General features: G+C 37.0%; 1 protein-coding gene across 3 annotated transcripts in view; it reads right to left on the minus strand.

The window, feature by feature from the left end:
• The window catches only part of ELOVL7 (ELOVL fatty acid elongase 7), a 75,862-nt gene that overhangs the window by 30,204 nt on the left and 25,396 nt on the right, over positions 1–20,262 (minus strand). The gene's annotated exons all lie outside the window — the stretch shown is intronic.

Genomic DNA, 20,262 nt, shown 5'->3' on the forward strand with positions numbered 1-20,262 from the left:
ACACAGAGAGAGAGAGGCAGAGACACAGGCAGAGGGAGAAGCAGGCTCCATGCAGGAAGCCGGACGTGGGACTCGATCTCTCGACCTGGGATCACACCTTGAGCCAAAGGCAGACACTCAACTGCTGAGCCACCCAGGTGTCCCTCCAGCATATTAGTTTGAGTCTTTTTTCTCTATCATCTACTATGAACTCCAATGAAAAGAAAGTGAATTTAGAACCCAAAATTTTTCAAATGACAAATTTTCAATGTTGCTAATTACCACACATGTGTATGTGAGTGTACTATAATACACACACACACACACACACACACACACACTCTGCAGAAGCAAAAATACATGTTTGACATACCTTCCATATGGGATTTTGCATTTTATTTTAATTTTATATATTTATGTTTCTTCTTGGGATTTCCTTTATCACTTCCCCTACTTTTTTTTTCTATTTCTATTCAATAGCTAGGTTGTATAAATTATCTCAGGAGTGAAACAGAACAACAGAAAGCAGATGAACAAAGTTTTATCCTGGTTTTAGAGTTAGGAAAGCTTAGGCGCTTAGCCATACAGAAGAACCGAAGGACATAAACAAGAGATCTGAGAGGAAACATCTGAGGTCTCCATGCCTCCTACCATAGAAAAGCAAGCTTCAGGACTGAGGGAGGAAGAGTTGGAGGGAAAGCAATTAGTGCCAATCTCAAAGAGAAGGACAAGAAGCCCTGGCTAGGTGCCAGGTAGGATTATGGGAGAGAGCAGGAGTGGTCAGGCTCAGTTACCTGGGCAAAGGAGGAACAGGGATGATGGGGACTTAATCTGGCATGGAGAGTTTCTCTTACTCTGGCATGGAGCAAGAGCACCAGAAACACTTCTGATTACCCTCCACAGACCCAGAAAAAATACAGAAAAGCTGTAGAAAATGAAGCAGGCATGCAGCTAGCAACAGCATGGATCTTTGAGGACAAGTGGCCAAAGTGTTGATGGGATGAGACCCTGGATAGCTCAGGGGATAGCAGTGTAGACAAAGGACACCGAGGACTAAAGGGCTCCTCCTTCCAACTAACTTGATCTCACATAAGCTTGTTTTAACTTGCTGAGGGGGACGGAGAGGGTTAGCCATATTTAGAATTGCTTGAATTAGGTTCCTGCCACCTGAAAGAATAAAGAAACTTTTATTTAAAAAATAAAAATTAATCTCTAAAGAAAAGAATTTTGTTCTTACATAGCTGACTTTGTCAGCTGAGATTTGGAGCCATTTACTTGAAGTATGGTATCAGGTCACTACAATTTTTCTCCTTCCTCTATCCCTTCTCTTGGTGGTTGCCAGACCACTGAGATAATCAGAATTACTTGGAAAGAAATCTGGATTCAGTTAGTGTATTTGGGGAGATTCTGGTGATGGGTCAGGTTTGGGAACCTTTCTAAATGCTGTATAAGCCATTCTCAGAGACAGCAACACCCACAACATGAGGAAATGGCCTAAAATTCGTGACAAAGGATCCAGTTAATGAATGTCATCTGGATATGATAAGACATCTGGGTCAAGGAGGGCAGGAACAGGAGGCGCAATCAATACTGGAAAGTTCTCTGATGATGTAAAACATCCCATAAGAGATGTGAAATTCTGGGAGATCTTTTAGTCAGCACATACACCCAAGATAGAAGGAAACTAACCTATTTTGAGAGTGAAATAAGCTTGAAGTGCCCAAACACCTGGGAAAGGGAAAATCATCGCTACATCTTAGGTTTTAATAAATTACAGAAAATTCAAATATAAGCCTTGTCTTTTAGGCAAACAAAACTGACCACAAATATCAAATAAAGAAACTAACTTCCTGTTTTGCAAATAGGAATGTTATAGTATCAGGGAAGAGATTTTTGTCTGTAAGAGAACACTCAATTTGAAGTGGCTTAAGCAGTAAAAGGATGAGTTCTAGAAAAAGAAGTCTAACGGTAGGGAAAGGTCTTTTGAGTTGATTATTATCAGTTTTGTTGTTTTGGTGGGAAAAGATGGTGGCAGTCATTCCAAATATCACATTCTCATACATCTTCATCCAGACCATAAAGGGGTCTTTTCTTTGTGTCTTCTTTTTAGGAACTTCCAACTCCTTCCCCATGCTCCCTAGAAACCATTGAAACGTCCCTTCCCAGAGGTGCATCCCATCCTAAGCCAAGCACTGAGAAACGACTGGGATCCCAGTGGCTTCTTTAGGGTAATTGGTACTGCATTTACCGCAACCCCACAGTGACATGGGGAAGCACAGGGCTTCAGAGAGGAAGAGGAGCCTGAAATAAGGAAAGGGGGTTAGCTTCGAGAAACAATGTCTGCTGAAACTGCCTTGAAGAGATTACCTGTAGTGACATTTTTTTTTGAATATTTTTTTATTGGAGTTCGATTTGCCAACATATAGCCTAACAATCAGTGCTCATCCTGTCAAGTACCCCACTCAGTGCCCGTCACCCAGTCACCCCATTCCCCCTGCCCACCTCCCTGTAGTGACATTTCTAACATGGACTGAAGTTCTGAGAGTGAGCCCATCTACGTGCTGCTTGTACAGCTGATAGGTGCTCAGGATAAGCTAACCTTGACTTTTTTGTTTGTTTAAATAAGACATGGTTAATAAGTTAAGCACTCTTTGCAGCACCACAGAAGACTTTCTAGTTACTTTTAAGTATTTGCTATTTATAATTATCTTGTGCCACAGTCTCTTTGATGATACAGATGACACATTCCAAATTCATAAACAGGACAGCATAGGGTTGAACTCACAAGTGTAATCGTTATGCCACTTCCATGAACTTACATTTTCCTGACTGGTATGCAACGAGTGTTTCTCACCCCCAGTAACAATGACATGATAGTACATACTAACACACTCTCTATATGGATAGACCCAGGCCTGCCCTTCAGTCAGGTTTAAGAGTTGTGATTTCCATGTCAAGCAGGATCTCAAAACAAATATCTTTACCATACATTCCATTTCTTACTATTCCATTGTTTCATCTTGATTTCTACTTCTCTACTTTCCATTAATAGAGACAACTATACATGCAAGACCCAGCAGACTAATTCAGATTACATTTCTGTTGGGCTTGAGCTCTACAACTTTATCAGTACTGCTGAGTTTGAGCAAAGAAGCAGGTAAACTTTGGATGCTCTTTGAACAACTTCAACATGTTAATAGGACAAGAAAGCAGTGATATTAGCAACAGGCTCCACCAGTAAATATAAATCATGTAAAACTTCAGCACAATGCTAAACATGCTATTTATTGTGCTTACTCTCACTCTTGTGGGCTTCCCAGAGGGCTTCTCAATCTAAGCAGAGCCATTAGTATCCTTGACAAGTCTCTGGTCCCAATTCAGCATTTAACACTGGAAACATGAGGCAAATTTAGAGAAGACTCAGAGAACATTTAGGGTAAATAGAGAACCTGCTTAAGTCATTAGCAGGTATAAAACTCAGTCTGAGAACATGAAAGACTCCTAACTCTGGGAAACGAACTAGGGGTGGTGGAAGGGGAGGTGGGCGGGGGGTGGGGGTGACTGGGTGACGGGCACTGAGGTGGGCACTTGACAGGATGAGCACTGGGTGATATTCTATATGTTGGCAAATTGAACACCAATAAAAAATAAATTTATAAATAAAAAAACTAAAAAAATGCTTTAGCTTTCTAGAAAATTCACTTGTGTAGAGACACATTCTGTCAATGTTAAACAAATTAATTTTTTGCATAATAATAAAAAAAAACTCAGTCTGGTGCAGTAGGGAACAGGACAATAAAGACAGGAACCCTGTCCTCAGATAGCCTCAACATGAGGAAAGATTCTAGAAGACGGGATGAATAAGTCTCAGAAAAGCATCCAAAAAAATGTACAGATGGAAGTGACCATCAGGACCAACAGGACTTGATTCTCTGTCAGAAGAACTGAGGAATACCTCAAGGACAGTTTAATTCCTATTTGTAACTTAAGTCCTAGAACAGTGCCTTGAGTAAAATAGTTGCTTGATAAACATCTGCTGAAAGAATTTTGAAATGTTGCAAACTCAGGAAAAGAAGAAAGAAAGAAAGAAAGAAAGAAAGAAAGAAAGAAAGAAAGAAAGAAAGAAAGAAAGAAAGAAAGAAAGAAAGAAAGAAAGAAAGAAAGAAAGAAAGAAAGAAAGAAAGAAAGAAAGAAAGAAAGAAAGAAAGAAAGAAAGAAAGAAAAAAAGAAAGAAAAGAAAGAAAAGAAAGAAAGACAAGGCAAAGGGGCCAGAACAAATACCCCATCCCTTAGGCCTTCTCCACTACTTTTTTCCAACAAACGCCATACTCTCTTGGCTCATTTCTTCTTCAGACCAAAGGTGTTTTTGAGCATTTGTTATTGTGCAAGGAAGTGCTGAGCAGGATACGATATTATTTTAAAACTGTGGTCCCTCAATTCAAACAACTTTCGATTTGGCAGGAAAAATAAATGCCTACACAGATACCTAAAATGCAAAGCAGAACACAGGGTCACACAAACAGTTCACAGAGAGTACTACAGCTTCTAGGAATGAAGGTTCACCTCCTGCACACATGACCAGGAAGAAAGGCATAGCGGAGGGGAGGATACATTACCTGAGCTATGAGAATAAGATTTCAATAGGCAAAAATACATGCACCTGGGAGAGAGGAGAGACATGAACTGCAAGCAGAGGGACCTCCAAGGGGAAACTCATTCCTTTGTTTAATCAACTAATATTATTGCTTTTTTAAATTTTTACTGGATAGGATTGATTGATCTTTATTTATTAAGGTATAATTGACATACAATATTATGTTAGTTTCAGGTGTGCACCATCGTGATTTGACATTTGTATGCATTGTGTAATGGTTACCACATTAAATCTAGTCAACTATCGCTCACCTTACAAACCTAATACAATGCTATTGACTACATTCCTCATGCTATATATTCCCATGACTTCTTGTGTAACTGAAGTTTGTACCTCTTAATCCCCTTCACCCCCCTAATCTCCCTCCCTATGGCAATGACTAATCTTTTTCCTCTATCTATAAGTCTGTGTTTTGTTTTGGTTTTTAGCTCCCACATATATAAATGATATCATGCAGTATTTGTTCTTGTTTGACTTATTTCACTTGGCATAATACCCTCAAGTTACACACACACACACACACACTGTATCTTCTTTATCCATTTACACATTGATCATTGACGAACACTTAGATTGCTTCCAAAATCGGTTTTATTTTGTTTTTTACTGGATATGGTTGATTGATTTTTATTTATTGTAATATAATTGATAAGGCAATATCAGCTTTAGATGTTCAACATAGTGATAAATAATGCTGCAATTAACGTATATATTTTTGAATTAGTGTTTTTGTTTTCTTCAGATCAATACCCAGGAGAATTGCTGGATCATATGGTAGCTCTATTTTTAATTTTTTGAGGAACCTCTCTACTGTTTTCCATAGTGGTTATACCAATTTATATTCCCACAACAGTACTCAAAGGTTTCCTTTTCTTCACATCCTGATTAATACTTGTTACTTCTTATCATTTTTATTTTAGCCATTCTGATTGGTGTAAGGTGATATCTCATTTTGGTTTCGATTTGCATTTTCTTGATGATTAGTGATGTTGAGCATCTTTTCTTGTCCCTGGTGTCCATTTGTGTGTCTTCTTTGGAAAAATATCTATTCAAATCCTCTGCCCATTTTTAATTGGATTGTTCATTTTTGTTGTTGTTGTTGTTGAGTTGTAAAAGTTCTTTATACATTTTGTATATTAATCTCTTATCAGATACATGATTTGCAAATATCTTCTCCCATTAAGTAGGTTCTCTTTTCATTTTGTTGATGGTTTCCTTCACTCTGTAAAAGCCTTTAAAAAAAAAAAGTTATCTATTTTAGAGAGAGAGAGCAAGTGAGCCAGGGAAGTGGCAGAAGGAGAGGGACAGAGAAAGCAGACTCCCCCCATAGAACCTGATGTGGGGCTTGATCTCAGGACCCCAAGAACACCACCTGAGCCAAAACCAAGAATTGGATACTCAATGAACAAAAAGTTCCATTTGTTTACTTTTTTTGTTGTTGTTGTTTCCTTGCCTTTGGAGTCAGAACCAAACAAACAAAAACTACATTGCTAAGACTGATGTCAAGGAGCTTACTGCCTATTTTTTCTTCTAGGAGGATTATGGTTTCAAATCTTACATTCATGTCTCTAATCCACTTTGAGTTGATTTTTACATAAAGTGTAAGATCGTGGCCCAGTTTTCTCAATACCATTTATTGAAGAGACAGTCTTTTCCCCATCATATATTCTTGACGCCTTTAACCATATATGTGTGGGTTTACTTCTGGGCTCTCTGTTCTGTCCTATTGATCAATATGTCTGTTTTTATGACAATACCATACTGTTTTGATTACTACCGCTTTGTCGTATAGTTTGAAATCTGAGCGTGTGACATCTCTGCCTTTGTTCTTTCTCAAGATTGTTTTGGCTATTCAGGGTCTTTTGTGGTTCCATACAAATATAATTATTTGCTCTAGCTTTGTGAAAAATGTCATTGTAATTTTGATGGGGATTGCATTAAATCTGTAGATTGCTTTGGACAATATTAATTCTTCCAATCCATAAGCACAGGATACCTTCAATTTCTTTCTTCAGTGCCTTATACTTTTCAGTGTACAGATCTTTCACCTAGTCAAATTTATTCCTTCACATTTTATTCTTTTTGATGTGATTTAAATGTAACATTTTCTTGATTTCTCTTTCTGATATTTTGTTATCAGTATGTAAAAAATGCAACAGATTTTTGCACACTAAGCTTGTATCTTGAAACTTTAGTTAATTCATTGATCAGTTCTAGTAGCTTATTTGGTGGAGTCTTTGGGGTTTTCTATACACAGTATCATGTCATCTGCAAATGGTGGCAGTTTTACTCCCGCCTTTCCAGTTTGGATGCCTTTTATTTTTTCTTTACTAGGTGATGTGGGTAGGACTTCTAATACTATGTTGAATAAAGTGGGGCTAGTGAGCATCCTTGTCTTGTTATTTACCTTAAAGGAAAAGCCTTCAGCTTTTCACAGTTAAGTATGATATTAACTATGGGTTTTTAATATATGGAATTTATATATGTTGAGATATGTTCTCTCTATACCCACTTTGTTGAGAGTTTTTATAATAAATGGATATTGAATTTTGTCAATTGCTTTTTGTCAATCTACTGAGATGATCATATAATTTTTACTTTTCATTTTGTTAACATGCTGTATCACATTGATTGATTTGTGGATGCTGAAACATCTTTGCATCCCTGGGGTAAATTCCACTTGATCACAGGGTATGATCATTTTACTTCATCACTGAATTCAGTTTGCTAACATTTTCTTAACATTTTTGTATCTAGGTCTATAAGGGTTATTAACCCTTCTCTGGCTTGGGTATCAGGGTAAGTTGGCCTTGTGAAATGAGTTTGAGAGCCTTCCCTCCTCTTCAATTTTTTGGAAGAATTAGAGAAGGATAGGTATTAAATCTTCTTTGAATGTTTGGTAGAATTCACCAGTGAAGCTGTCTGTTCCTGGACTTTTGTCTGTTGGAAAGCTTTTGATGAATGATTCAATATCCTTACTAGCAATGAGTTGATTAAGATGTTCTATTTCTCCCTGATTCAGTCTGGAAGACTAAATGCCTGGAATTTATCTCTTCTAGACTGTTCAACTTTGGTGTACATCATTCATAGTAGTCTCTTATGACCCTTTGTATTTCTATGGTATGAGTTGTAACCTCTTTTTAATTTTATTTTTTTAAAGATTTTTATTTATTTATTTGACAGAGCGAGAGAGCACAAGCAGGGGGAGCACCAGAGAGAGAGGGGGAAGCAGACATCCTGCTAAGCAAATAGTCTGATGTGAGGCTCGATCCCAGGACCCCAGGATCAAAACCTGAGCTGAAGGCAGATATTTAACCAACAGAGCCACCCAGGTGCCCCTTCTTTCTCATTTTTTTTATTTGCACCCTCTTTTTCTTGGTGAGTCTAGTTCAAGGTCTTTCAATTTTGTTTATCTTTTCAAAGAACTAGCTTAGTTCCATTGACCTTTTTTGTCTTTTGTCTCCATTTCATTTATTTCTGCTCTGATCTTTATTATTTCCTTCCTTCTAATAACTTTGGATTTCATTTATTCTTTTTCTACTTCCCTTCAGTATAAAATTAAATTGTTTGAGATTTCTCTTGATCTTGAAGTAGGCCTGTATTGCTTTGGACTTCCCTCTTAGAACAGTTTTGCTGCATCCCAAGGTTCTGGTAGGTTGTATTTTTATTTTCATGCTAAGTGTTTTTATTATTTCTCCTTTGATTTATCACTCAGTAGTCGTTCAGTAACATATTGTTTCATCTCCAGGTATTTGTAGTTTTCCAGTTTTCTTCTTATACCTGATTTCTAGTTTCATACCATTATGGTCACAAAATGTGCTTGATAGGACTCCAATCTTCTTGAATTTATTGAGACTTTGTTTTGTGGCCTAACATGTGATCCATCCTGGAATTGTTCCATATGCACTTGAGAAGAATGTGTATTCTGCTGCTTTTGGATGGAATGTTCTGTATATATCTATTAAGTCCACCTGGTCTAATGTGTTATTCAAGGCTGATGTTCCTTTATTAATTTTGTCTAATATATCCATCGATCAAGTGGGATGTTAAAATCCCCTACTATTATTATATTGCAGTCATTTTTCCCCTTTAGGTCTGTTAATATTTGCTTTCTATATTTTGTACTCCTATGTTGGATGCATTTCTATCAAACAATATTCTTAAGTATCTGTTACATGTCCAGCACTGTTTTAGGTGCCAGTGATATAAAGAAAACAAAACAAAAGTCTGCCTTCATAAAATTATAGAAGAGCTCCCAGCGCATTTCCAAAATATTTGTTAGTATATTCTGGTAATGCACAGAATTATGGAAGGGAAGAAAAGAAAGATCAAAACAAGAACAGCAGATTCCAGTGGTGGTACTTGACTGTGGAGGCACCAAAAGCCAGGACAAAGAATTTTTTGGGGTTTGTTCTGTTGATGATGAAGAGTCATTAGAGGTTTCTCAACCAGGGAATGTCTCAACTAAGGTGGTACTTGGAAAGATTACCTGGGTGGCAGAGTCCAGGGCTGGGTAACTGTAGGTGTGGTTTGGAAGTAGGGAGAGCAATTATGCAGCTATTGCATCCTATTGGGAAGGATCCAACATAAACATCACTTCCTCTGAGATGTCATCTCCGATTTAATCAGTCAGGATTAGGTGTCTCATGGAGATGTTCTCATAATAAGCTGTCTTATATATGATAGCACTTATTGTGTAATATTGCAGATGCCTGTTTATTAATTCTTATCTTTCCATTCATCAAAAGGGAAGAAACTGAGCCTCATTATCTTTGTGTTCCTAGTGCCTAGACAGGTGCCTGGCTTGTGGCAGATAAGATTTGTGGTATTGGTGAAAAAGTCAAGTATTATACATTAAACTGTATCCCCTTAAAATTCGTATGCTGAGTTCAAACTCCCAGTACATCCGAATGTGATCTTATTTGGAGAAAGAATCTTTATAGAAGGTAAATTAAACATATCTAGAAAATATTCACATAAAAACCTATATGCAAATGTTTATAGTGACTTTATTCATAATCACCCCAAACTGTAAACAACCCAAATATTCTACAACTAACAAATGGATAAACAAACCGTGGTATATCCTTTCAATGAAATGCTGCTACTCAACAATAAAAACAGAGACTACTGATATTCACAACATGAATCAATCTCAGTTATGTTTATGCTAAGTAAAATATACCAGACTCAAAAGATCACATATTACATGATTCCATTTATGACATTCTGAGTAAAGCAAGACTATAATGAGAGAACATAGTGGTTGCCAGGGGATGGAGTTTGGAAGGAGGGGTGATTACAAAGCACAACACAAGGAAATGTTTTAGGGTGATAGAAGTATCTGTATCTTAACTCTGATGGTGGTTACCTGATTCTATGAATCAAATCTCACAGAACTATTGGCTAAAAAACAATGGATTTACAACTTACTGAATATAAATTAAAAAGATTTTCAAAAACCGCCAAAAGCAAATCATGTATAGATTTTTAAAAACCCCCAAAAGCAAATCATGTATAGAAGGAAAGAAATTTAGGCTGCATCAGACTTCTTTAAAGCAACATTCAACAATAAGTGAATTAATACAAAATTTTGAGAGAAACAAAGTATAACCCAGGAATAAAGGCAGCAGAAATACTTCTTCAAAAATGGAAGAACTTAGGGAATATAACATCCATCAGCTTTCCTGAAAAAAACTATATGATAATAAAATCAAGACAATTTAGAGATGAATAAAAAAATTCAGGAATAGAGAAGGCCTTTCAAAAAGACCCATTTGGTGTGCAGAACCCATTTAAACATGGAAAGAATATCAGGATTACAGAACAGAATGCAAATACTGTAAATCCCTCTAACATAAAGCCATAACTGACTACAAATAATGTTTAATGAATGCTTATTATACAGCTGATTCTTTATGTCAATCAACTCATGTACATTCACCAACAACTCTATCCTACTCTACAGATGAGGAAAACCAAGACAGAGTGTTGAATAACCCGGTGGTCTGGTCATTGAACCAAGCTCCACTAATCACTACATTATACCGCCTTCTCAAATTAAAATAACTTAAGACACATATCTGAAGGTGGGAAGAAAGAAGGGGAAAGAAATGTGAGATGCCAGTATCCTCATATTTTATATTAGTGAGTCTAAATATGGCCCCAAATCATGATTGTCTAAAATGGTTTTTTTTAAAGATCTTATTTATTTATTCATGAGAGATACAGAGAGGGAGGTAGAGACATAGGCAGAGGAGAAGCAGACTCCCTGGGGGGAACCTGATGCAGGACTTGATCCCAGTGCCCTGGGATCACACCCTGAGCCGAAGGCAGATGCTCAACCACTAAGCCACCCAGGAGTCCCTAAAATATTTTTTTTTAGAGAATTAACTCCAACCTTTTTACACGATTTCACAATCTCTTTTCACAATTTAAGGACTCATTTAAGAAACCTATCTGTGGGCAGCCCCGGTGGCGCAGCGGTTTAGCGGGGTATGATCCTGGAGACCTGGGATCGAGTCCCACGTCAGGCTCCATGCGTGGAGCCTGCTTCTCCCTCTGCCTGTGTCTCTGCCTTTCTCTCTCTGAATAAATAAATAAATAAATAAATCTTAAAAAAAAAAGAAAAAGAAACCTGTCTGTTTGGGAAAATATTTGTTTAAATTTCAGCAATCTCCTCAGGTTCACTTCAGTTTCTTTTTTGCCTCATACAGTCAATCAGAATTAAATTTAATATGTTTTTATTACAAGTAGAATGAATGACTAATTTTGTAAAACTCTGTCTAGTTATCCAGCTAGTCACCCAGAACCAGCATTTTATCTTATTCACACCTAGAAAATATACCTGAATGATGTTGATATAATAATAACATCTAATAATGATATTATTTCTATGATTATTATAACATACTATTTCTGGGTGGTTGGATTTGAGGTGATTTATTGAAAAAAAAATTTTTTTCCTTGTGTTGTCCTCCACTGTTTAAATCCTCTATAATGAGTATATACTATTTATGAGAAAAAGATGATTTTTTTCTTTAAAAAATCATATTAAGAAAATGATGAAATGTTGATACTTTTTGAGGAAACATGGTGGTACCCATTGGATATTAATTATATATCTGTAGTTTTCTGCATATCTGAAAGTTCCACTTTAAAATATTTTTTAGAAAAGAAAGAAAAGGGATCCCTGGGTGGCTCAGCGGTTTAGCACCTGCCTTTGGCCCAGGGCACGATCCTGGAGTTCCGGGATCGAGTCCCGGGATTGAGTCCCACATTGGGCTCCCAGCATGGAGCCCACTTCTCCCTCTGCCTGTGTCTCTGCCTGTGTCTCTGCCTTTCTCTCTCTCTCTCTCTCTCTCTCTCTCTCTCTGTCTATCATGAATAAATAAATAAATAAATCTTTTAAAAAAAAGAAGAAAGAGAAAGAAGAAAGAAAAGAAAGAAAGAAAGAAAGAAAGAAAGAAAGAAAGAAAGAAAGGAAAGAAAGAAAGAAAGAAAGAAAGAAAGAAAGAAAGAAAGAAAGAAAGAAAGAAAGAAAGAAAGAAAAGGGGTGCCTGGGTGGTGCAGTTGGTTAAGAACAATTCTTGGTTTCAGTTTAGGTCATGATCTCAGGATTGTGGGATCCAGCCCCCAGTTGGGCTCTGGGCTTGGTGCAGAGTCTGCTTGAGATTATCTCTCCCTCTACCCCTCCCCTGCCTCAAATAAATAAATCAATCTTTTTTAAAAAAGAAAGAAAGAAAAGAATGTTAAACAGCTAGTATTGGTAGTGTACAAGAAGCTATGGAGGAAAACTCATTCTCTAGTGTTGAATGAATTAAAATGGAGAAAAAGACTAATGAATTCTGAAACTAACACATAACCTGGAAACTCTTTTAAGTATACTGCACAGTTGAGTGGTAAAAATCAAATCTAGGTCTCTAGGGCTAAGGAGTAATTGAAACTAGTTTGTCTAAATATATATAAATTTTATCCTTGAGGAAGATTTAAGCTGGCGGGACCCCAAGCGTTGATCCAGTTGTGTGGACCAAAGCTCTGAAAATTTTTCCAAAAAAGAGCTGGGCCCAACTCTCAGCTCTAATGACTTCTCGGCTTTTTCCTATTCCATGCTATTACTCAAGATACTTATTTATAGGAGGAAGGAGATAGAAGTTGGTAGAGTGAAAGATTTATTTTAAACATGGAAACATCCTAAATACATTTGTAGGACCAGGAAAAGGTGGTGGTAGAGGAGAGGCTGAAATTGTGTAAATATGTGTGTGTATATGCCTAGATGAGAATTTGGATTTCAGAAGTCAGAACAAAGTAGGAAGAAAACGAAGCGATGCCCTGGCCGCATCTGCATGGAGTCAGGCAACAAAAAGTCTCTATTTCAACACCTTGACCTCACCTGTAAGAAGCTGGATTTCTAAAGTGCATTTATATTTCATTTGTTGGGAAATTCAAAGTATTGCATCAAAACGAAATAATAATGGACACTTAGTTTTCTAGAAAAGCCACAAATACTGATTTAGCCCACAAAGTGAATATATATAGTTTTAGCTGGAGTTCTGGCTCTGAGAAAGAGAGATTTCTCACACAGCAGAAGAAGAGAGTACCTTTCCTAGGTCCTCAAGATAAACTATATTTGGGTACATCTTATTCCCAGGGCATTCTGCCCTAAATCCCCCAATACAACTATCTACCAAGGCCTTACCCCCACCAAAAATGTTCCAAGTATACAATTACCTAATCCTTCAAACAATAAACAGAAAAGTCAATTTATTAATTGCAACTCAAGTTGGCTAGATACTGGAAAAAAAAAAACAATTTCATCGTTAATTAGAATAAGAGAATAATTCTCAAACTTTAATGTGCATTAGACTTTCCTGAGATACTTATTGAAAAGGCATATTTCTAGGGCTTCCACTCTCCCCACTCTTCCCCCCGCCCCATTGCCATGGCAATCTCATTCCGATGGGCTTTCAATCATGCTTAGGTAAACACTGCACTCTTACTTTCTGGTTTCTTTAAAAAAACAAAAAAAGCAGTACTGTTAACACAAATGAGTGTTTAACTGAGTGTTACAGGTACTTAAGAAAATGAAATAAAGCATTTCTTATAGCATAAAGAAAAATGTTTTGGGATAGAACTATGGAAACAAGTTGGCCCAACCTAGGGCAGTGCCCCTAGGATCCTCTTCCTGCTACGTATTAATACTTAATACACACCTTCATTTCACATTCATGGGTGAGGAACCTGACATTAGAATTCCATACAAAAGGAGAAAGCAGAAGGTGAGTTCATCCATTCATTAAAGCCTTTTCACACACGGGTGTTTCTAAGCCTACTCCGTAGCTTATCCCAACTTCTGCTGAAAGAGACTCTATGGAAAATTCATAATGTTAGAAATATTGTTCTGTCTATAACCAATGACAGATTAGTCTAGGACCATATATTTATTATTCAGGTGAATCAATTACTAAATTATACAAATTATATACAATCCTACAGCACAGTATATATAACTAGTACCGATATTCTGCTTTTCGGCACTGGGACAGCCAGGTCAGTTTTTCATGGCTGGCATCCTATCTGATATCCATGCCACATTGTTTGTTAATATTCTGGTTCTCACTCATGCACGTACTTCTATATCTGGTAGTCATCATAATGCATTTTATGTTGCTTGTAAACTTGTCTTACATCACCTAAAACTTCATAAGCTCTTGTGGAGCAGGATGGAAGTGATGTTATATACAAATTTTTAAAAATATTTTTATTTATTTATTTATTTATTTATTTATTTATTTGAGAGAGAGAGCGCGCGCATAAGCAGGGCAAGCGGCAGAGGGAGAGGGAGAAGGAGGCTCCCCACTGAATAGGGAGCCAGACCCAGGGCTCAATCCCAGGACCCTGATATCATGACCTGAGCTGACAACAGATGCTAACTGACTAAGCCATCCAGGTGCCCCTGTTGTATACAAATTTATACTTTATACATGACTAACCCAGGGGTGGTAAAGCAAGGAATGTCTAAGGTATTAATTAATAAGTATAGAAAACTATCATAACTGATGATCAAACTTTGTTGCACTGGCTAGCAGGAGACCCAACTTTCTGACCTTCAAAATTAAGTTATAAGCATAAGCTGATAAGTCATATATATCTGTAAATAACTCACGTGACAATGTCAACTTTTCATCATTTTGCTGTTTAATTTTATACTGCTTGTACTTTTGACTTTTACTAAAAGGCTATATTTGATCTTCTCAAAAGATTTCCTTTAATAGGATTTGATTCTGAGAAACTTGAGGAATGAATTTTCATTAAGGTCAGCTGTACTTTTTTTTTAACTCTAAGGATAAGATTAGTTGCATTTTACTCATTGAATTTATGACCATTAACTAAATCCTCATGACTTAAAGAGAGACATATGCATTAGAGTATGTGTGTGTGTGTGTGTGTGTATATATATATGTATATATATACACGTATATATGTATTATATGTTATAATACATATATACTATATAACATGCATGTATACTATAATGCTATAATTAGTAATAATTATATAATACTGTATACCATAATATATGTACATATACTATAGTTTACATATACTATAAATATATACTTTTACATTGTATGCTTAATATTATGTATAACACAGTCTAGAAGATAGTATTGTTGAGCTAGTGTACTGGGAATTCTAAGATTTCTCTTTATTAGCTTCAGTGTCTGTTAATTCATTCAACTTGGTTCCTGATAAGTAGCAGGACTAATTTGAGTTTTTTTCTCTCTCTTTCCCACTATACTTTGTTAGAAAGGCTAATGAATAATGAAATACCAAGAATGAAGATCAGGAGCTCAGAAATTGGGGCCTGGGTAACCTAAACCTTCAAGGTTTACTTGCAAAAATACAAAAGGTGCCAAAATTCAGTACTGCTATACATAGGATTTATCAGAAACACATTCTTTGCTATTAGTAATGTAAATTTCCCAGAAATTTGGTGTGTTTTCCCTTTTGGGCAGTAAATCAAAAGACAGAGTATTGCAAAGTTTGAAGAATTTGTAATTAATCAAATTGTACATAAAAATGTTTCCTTATCCTTTGTTTACTGTGTATCCCTCATTTGACCAAACATAAATCCTGTATATATCTAAAAATTTTTAAAGTGAAATAAAAACCATGAAAATAATTCTGGCATAAATAAGCACAAAATCTTCAGAGTAACTAAGGCCATACAACATCTTTTTCAGAATAGCTTCCTACAAGATACTTATCACCTACAAATTTTCAAATTTCAGATATCCATATAGCATAGTAGCTTGCTACTTTTTTGTCATCTAGAACTTCTTTTTGATAGACTTCAATAGCTGAAATAATCAATTGTTATATAAAAATGCAGCCCTACCACTAAGCCACACCATTTAAACTATGAAGGATTTCACCTTCTCTCTTCCACTTTTTCCCCATGCAAAATAGATTCAATATTAAAAAAAAAGATAGATGCAATATTCTTTGGATTTCTTCCAATGTGTCATCTGAGCTATAAAGTTATGATTCTTCCAAATAAAATTTAGAACTATAATTCTGAACCATGTTTATATTAAGTGTGTTGATTTACATCTCTCACTCAAACATCATTCGTGGAGCTCTCAGAAGGCTGAACTATGTTTTAAGGATAGTAACAAGGCAATCTCTTCCTTAATTCTGTAAAACCTCTTCCCCAAGCCACCATTGTCATCCTACGCTTCTTATGACCCCAGCGCCCCTTTATTCTCTATTAGAATACTGCTTTATTTACCTAGTCTCAATCTTAACCTAAGACAAGCCCTAGAAAAAAAGCAAAGATGAGAAATATAAACAACAAAAACTTATCTTGAAAGGCAAGGAAAGAGCACAAAATAACAAAGGGATCCTTGCCAATAAGTTGGACAATGGAGAGCAAAACTTATTGTTTGTCATATACTTACTTTTCATTAGAAAACATGGGTTGTGATAGGACAAAGTTCAACTGTTTGTCACCTATGTTAGTAAATCAATATCAGCAGGAAAGAGCCCCTCACCAGGCTGGAGCAGACAATCTAAGTGGAAAAACTAAGAATAGGCATATGATGATAAAATAAGGGGAAGAGATTGTTCCTGAATAGATAAAATAACTGTGATGTATAACAGTGGGGATTCTGGACCCCATCACCTCTAAGTGATGCTTAGAGGAGGGTGTGATTGTCCTCAGACAATCATTTTGTTTGGTTAAAGGTGTCCTCTTTCAATGGAGTTGTACACAAAGATTAGGGTCCTCCCTCTTGCTAAACTCAAAGAAAGACTTTTCCAGAGTTCATATCTAACCCTGATTTCCCTGCAGCCCCACACTGCTGATCTCTCCTTCCTTTCTTAAGTCCTGACTTTGGCTTTCAGGACATAGCACTCTTCTAATTGGCCTCATGCCTATCCATTGATCAGCCCTTCATCATTTTGTTCTGCTGAGTTTTTTCTTCATACTCCCACACTGGTGGTTTCTCCTCTCAATCTGTGGCATTTTTCCCCTTTTCTTTTCTTTCTTTTTCTTTTTTTTTTAAATCTACTTGCTCCTACTACTATGGTAACATCCCAAATCTATACTCTGAACCCCAACCCTGTACCTATGCCAGAGTCCACCATTCTGAACTGCCAATAAACATTGTAACTTGGACATTCCACCATCGCATGAAACCTAACTAATCCCAAAAGGAATTCATCTTGTCCAACTCTTGCCACCAACTGGTTTCATTACCCAACACTGATGTTAATGGCTTGACATTTCTTCTGATCCACAATATGACAATCATGTTTGACTCTGTTCTTTCGCCTCTAACCTGTGAGCTACTAAAAATTCTCTGACTTTTCTTAGATGAAACTTTTCCCCACCATTCTCCCTGCTAACAACCAGAACCCCACTGAACACCTGTATTACTGCAACTGGGCCTGGATAACTCCTGCCTACACTCTTATTTCTTTAAATTCATGCTTATGGTTAATATTGTTACCAGAAAAAAATTCATCCCAACATATCGGCTTTATCTTCTTTTCCCTCTCTTCCAGAACCTACAATGACACCCTATTATAAATCACATCAAGTCCCAAGTTGTTAGCTCCATTATCTGAGTCCACTTTCTCCATTCAAATTTACTTCCCACCACTCTCTTCTACTCTGATGTTAAACACTCCCCCTTTTTCCCTTTTTTTCCAGTAAGCTATTTCTCACCTGTCCCTACCAGCCCCTCCCAACCCCAAAAGTCATCAACTGTTTGGTTTTGTTACTATCACATTTTTTCTTCTTACTAAAATAGGGACTTGGAAACTTCAGAGGGTACTTATTCACAGGCCATGAGCTCAGTTTTAGCACATGAGGATCTGTAAGGAGAAGCAGTAGACAGGCAGAACTGGACAGGCAGTTCAGGGCTGAATAAAGAAGATCCCTAAGGGCAAGTGTGTCACACTTTTTTCTCTTAAAGACTTAGCTCTCAGGTAAAAACAGTGACACAATTATGAAATTACAATAAAGCACAAACAAGTAAAACAAATTATCATCTCCCTTGTGACTACTATATTAGAAGATTGGTGAGAACAAACACTTCCTGCCATGGGAACTTTGCCACTGTGTGCCTCAGATGAAAGCAGTTCCTCTGCTTTCATAAATTGCCCAAAAGGTTCAAAAGCAAGGCAGCAACAAGTTCTACTAGGCAAGGCAGACCTTTTTTCTGACAAAGGTCAGAAAGACTTTCCTCCATTGCCCAAATCAACCTGTGACAACCTGAAACCCTTACTGGGGATTTTTGCAATGAAAAAGTTGTCTTGGTTAAAGTTTTAAAAGTTGGTACTCCAGAAAAGGATACCATTTTAATAATGAGCTAAAAGATGCAAGCAAATAATGCAAGCTTCAACAGCTGGTTAAAGCTTAAGTAGGAATTCATAGGGAAGAAGCAGAACCAGAGATGATAATCAGCTTTCTCATCTGGCCTCAGGAGTCTTGGAGTATTGCTCAAAAACCAAAAAGGTGTTAACAGATCCTATGAGGAGGGAGTCTTCTTGAAAAATCAAAGGGAGCTGACCTCACATACCATTGGCAGCGCAACCTCAGGCACATCTGAAATAAAATGTTGCCTCTATTTCCTGAGGCAAGGGAGAGCCAGTTGCCATCCAAGTTATCCGAGAGAATAACAACAGCACCCACTTATCCAGGGCTCTGCATCAAGTACTAGACTAGGTGTTTCATTCGTATTATCTATTTAATCTTCATAGCAACACTATGAAAGAGATATCATTATTTCTATGTTACAGATAAGGAAACTGAAGCTCAAAGAAGTAACTTGTTCCCAATCACACAGTTATTAGGTTCCAGAGCAACTGTTCAAAATTTAACAGGACTCTAGTCTATGCTCATCTCCTCTAGCACCCAGCTCTCCAGTATTGAGGGTGGTAAGAGGAGCAAGATGGCCAAAAAAGAAAGCCAATCAACCAATGTTTGTTAGCCCCATAGTAGGCCCCGTGCTGGGGATTCAAAAGTGGACCAGAAAACCACTTCACACCCACTAGGATGACTGTAATAAGAACAACAGAGGTGTTGGAACATTCACACATTCATACAAATGCTGTTGGGATTTGGAAATGGTGCAGCCACCAGAGAAAACAGTTTGACAGTTCACCAAATTACTAAACATAGTTACCACATGAGCCTACTCCTAGGTATATATCACCAAGAGACCTGAAAACATGTGTCCATAAAAAACTTGTATCTAAATGTTCATAGCTGCATTATTTATAACAATCAAAAAGTAGAAACAACCCAAATACCCACCGGCAGAGCCAATAAATATAATGTGGCATATCCATACAATTAAATATTATTGAGCAATAAAAGGAATGAAGTAGTGATTCAGGCAACAACATGGATGAACCCTGAAAACATGCTAAGTAAAAGAAGCAAGTCACATGACATCCCTATCATATGCTTTCATCTACATGAAATGTCCAGAAAAGGTAAAACATAGAAACAGACTGTAGACTGGTAATTTACTTGGCTGGGGAATTGGAAGGGGTAGTGAAAAGTGACTACTAATGGGCACTGGGTTTCTTCTGGTGGTGAAGAATATGTTCTGAATCTGATTGCAGTACTGGCTGTACAACCTTGTGAACATACTAACAACCACTGATTTGTACACTTTGAATGGGTGGATTGCATGGTATGTGAATTATATCTCAGTGGAGTTATTTTTAAAATGTAGACTAAATGGAGTGCTTGCCTTCTTGGAGTTCATATACAAGTAAACAGTTATATAGCATATGCTCTACAAGAGCAATGAGCCTAGAGTGTTTTTGTAACAAAGAGGAAATGGTACTTAATCCAGCCTGGTAGCTACAGTCATGGGCAGAGATAAAGAAAGTCTTTCTGGAGGAAGTCATGTCTGAGCATATTGTTGAAAGGATAAGTAGGAGCAAGGCTGGTGTATCCTGTAGAAATGTAACCTGGGGATATCTAATAAAAAAAGTTAACACAGACTAGTCCAGCTGAGACTTTTACACCTGACCTTGCTTGTATTCCTCCTTTGTGTTAATCTCCCTAGTCCACCACACAGAAAAATTTCAAAAAGGAGGAAAGG

The sequence above is a fragment of the Canis lupus genome, chromosome 2, assembly GCF_011100685.1.
Source record: "Canis lupus familiaris isolate Mischka breed German Shepherd chromosome 2, alternate assembly UU_Cfam_GSD_1.0, whole genome shotgun sequence".
Lineage (NCBI taxonomy): Eukaryota > Metazoa > Chordata > Mammalia > Carnivora > Canidae > Canis > Canis lupus.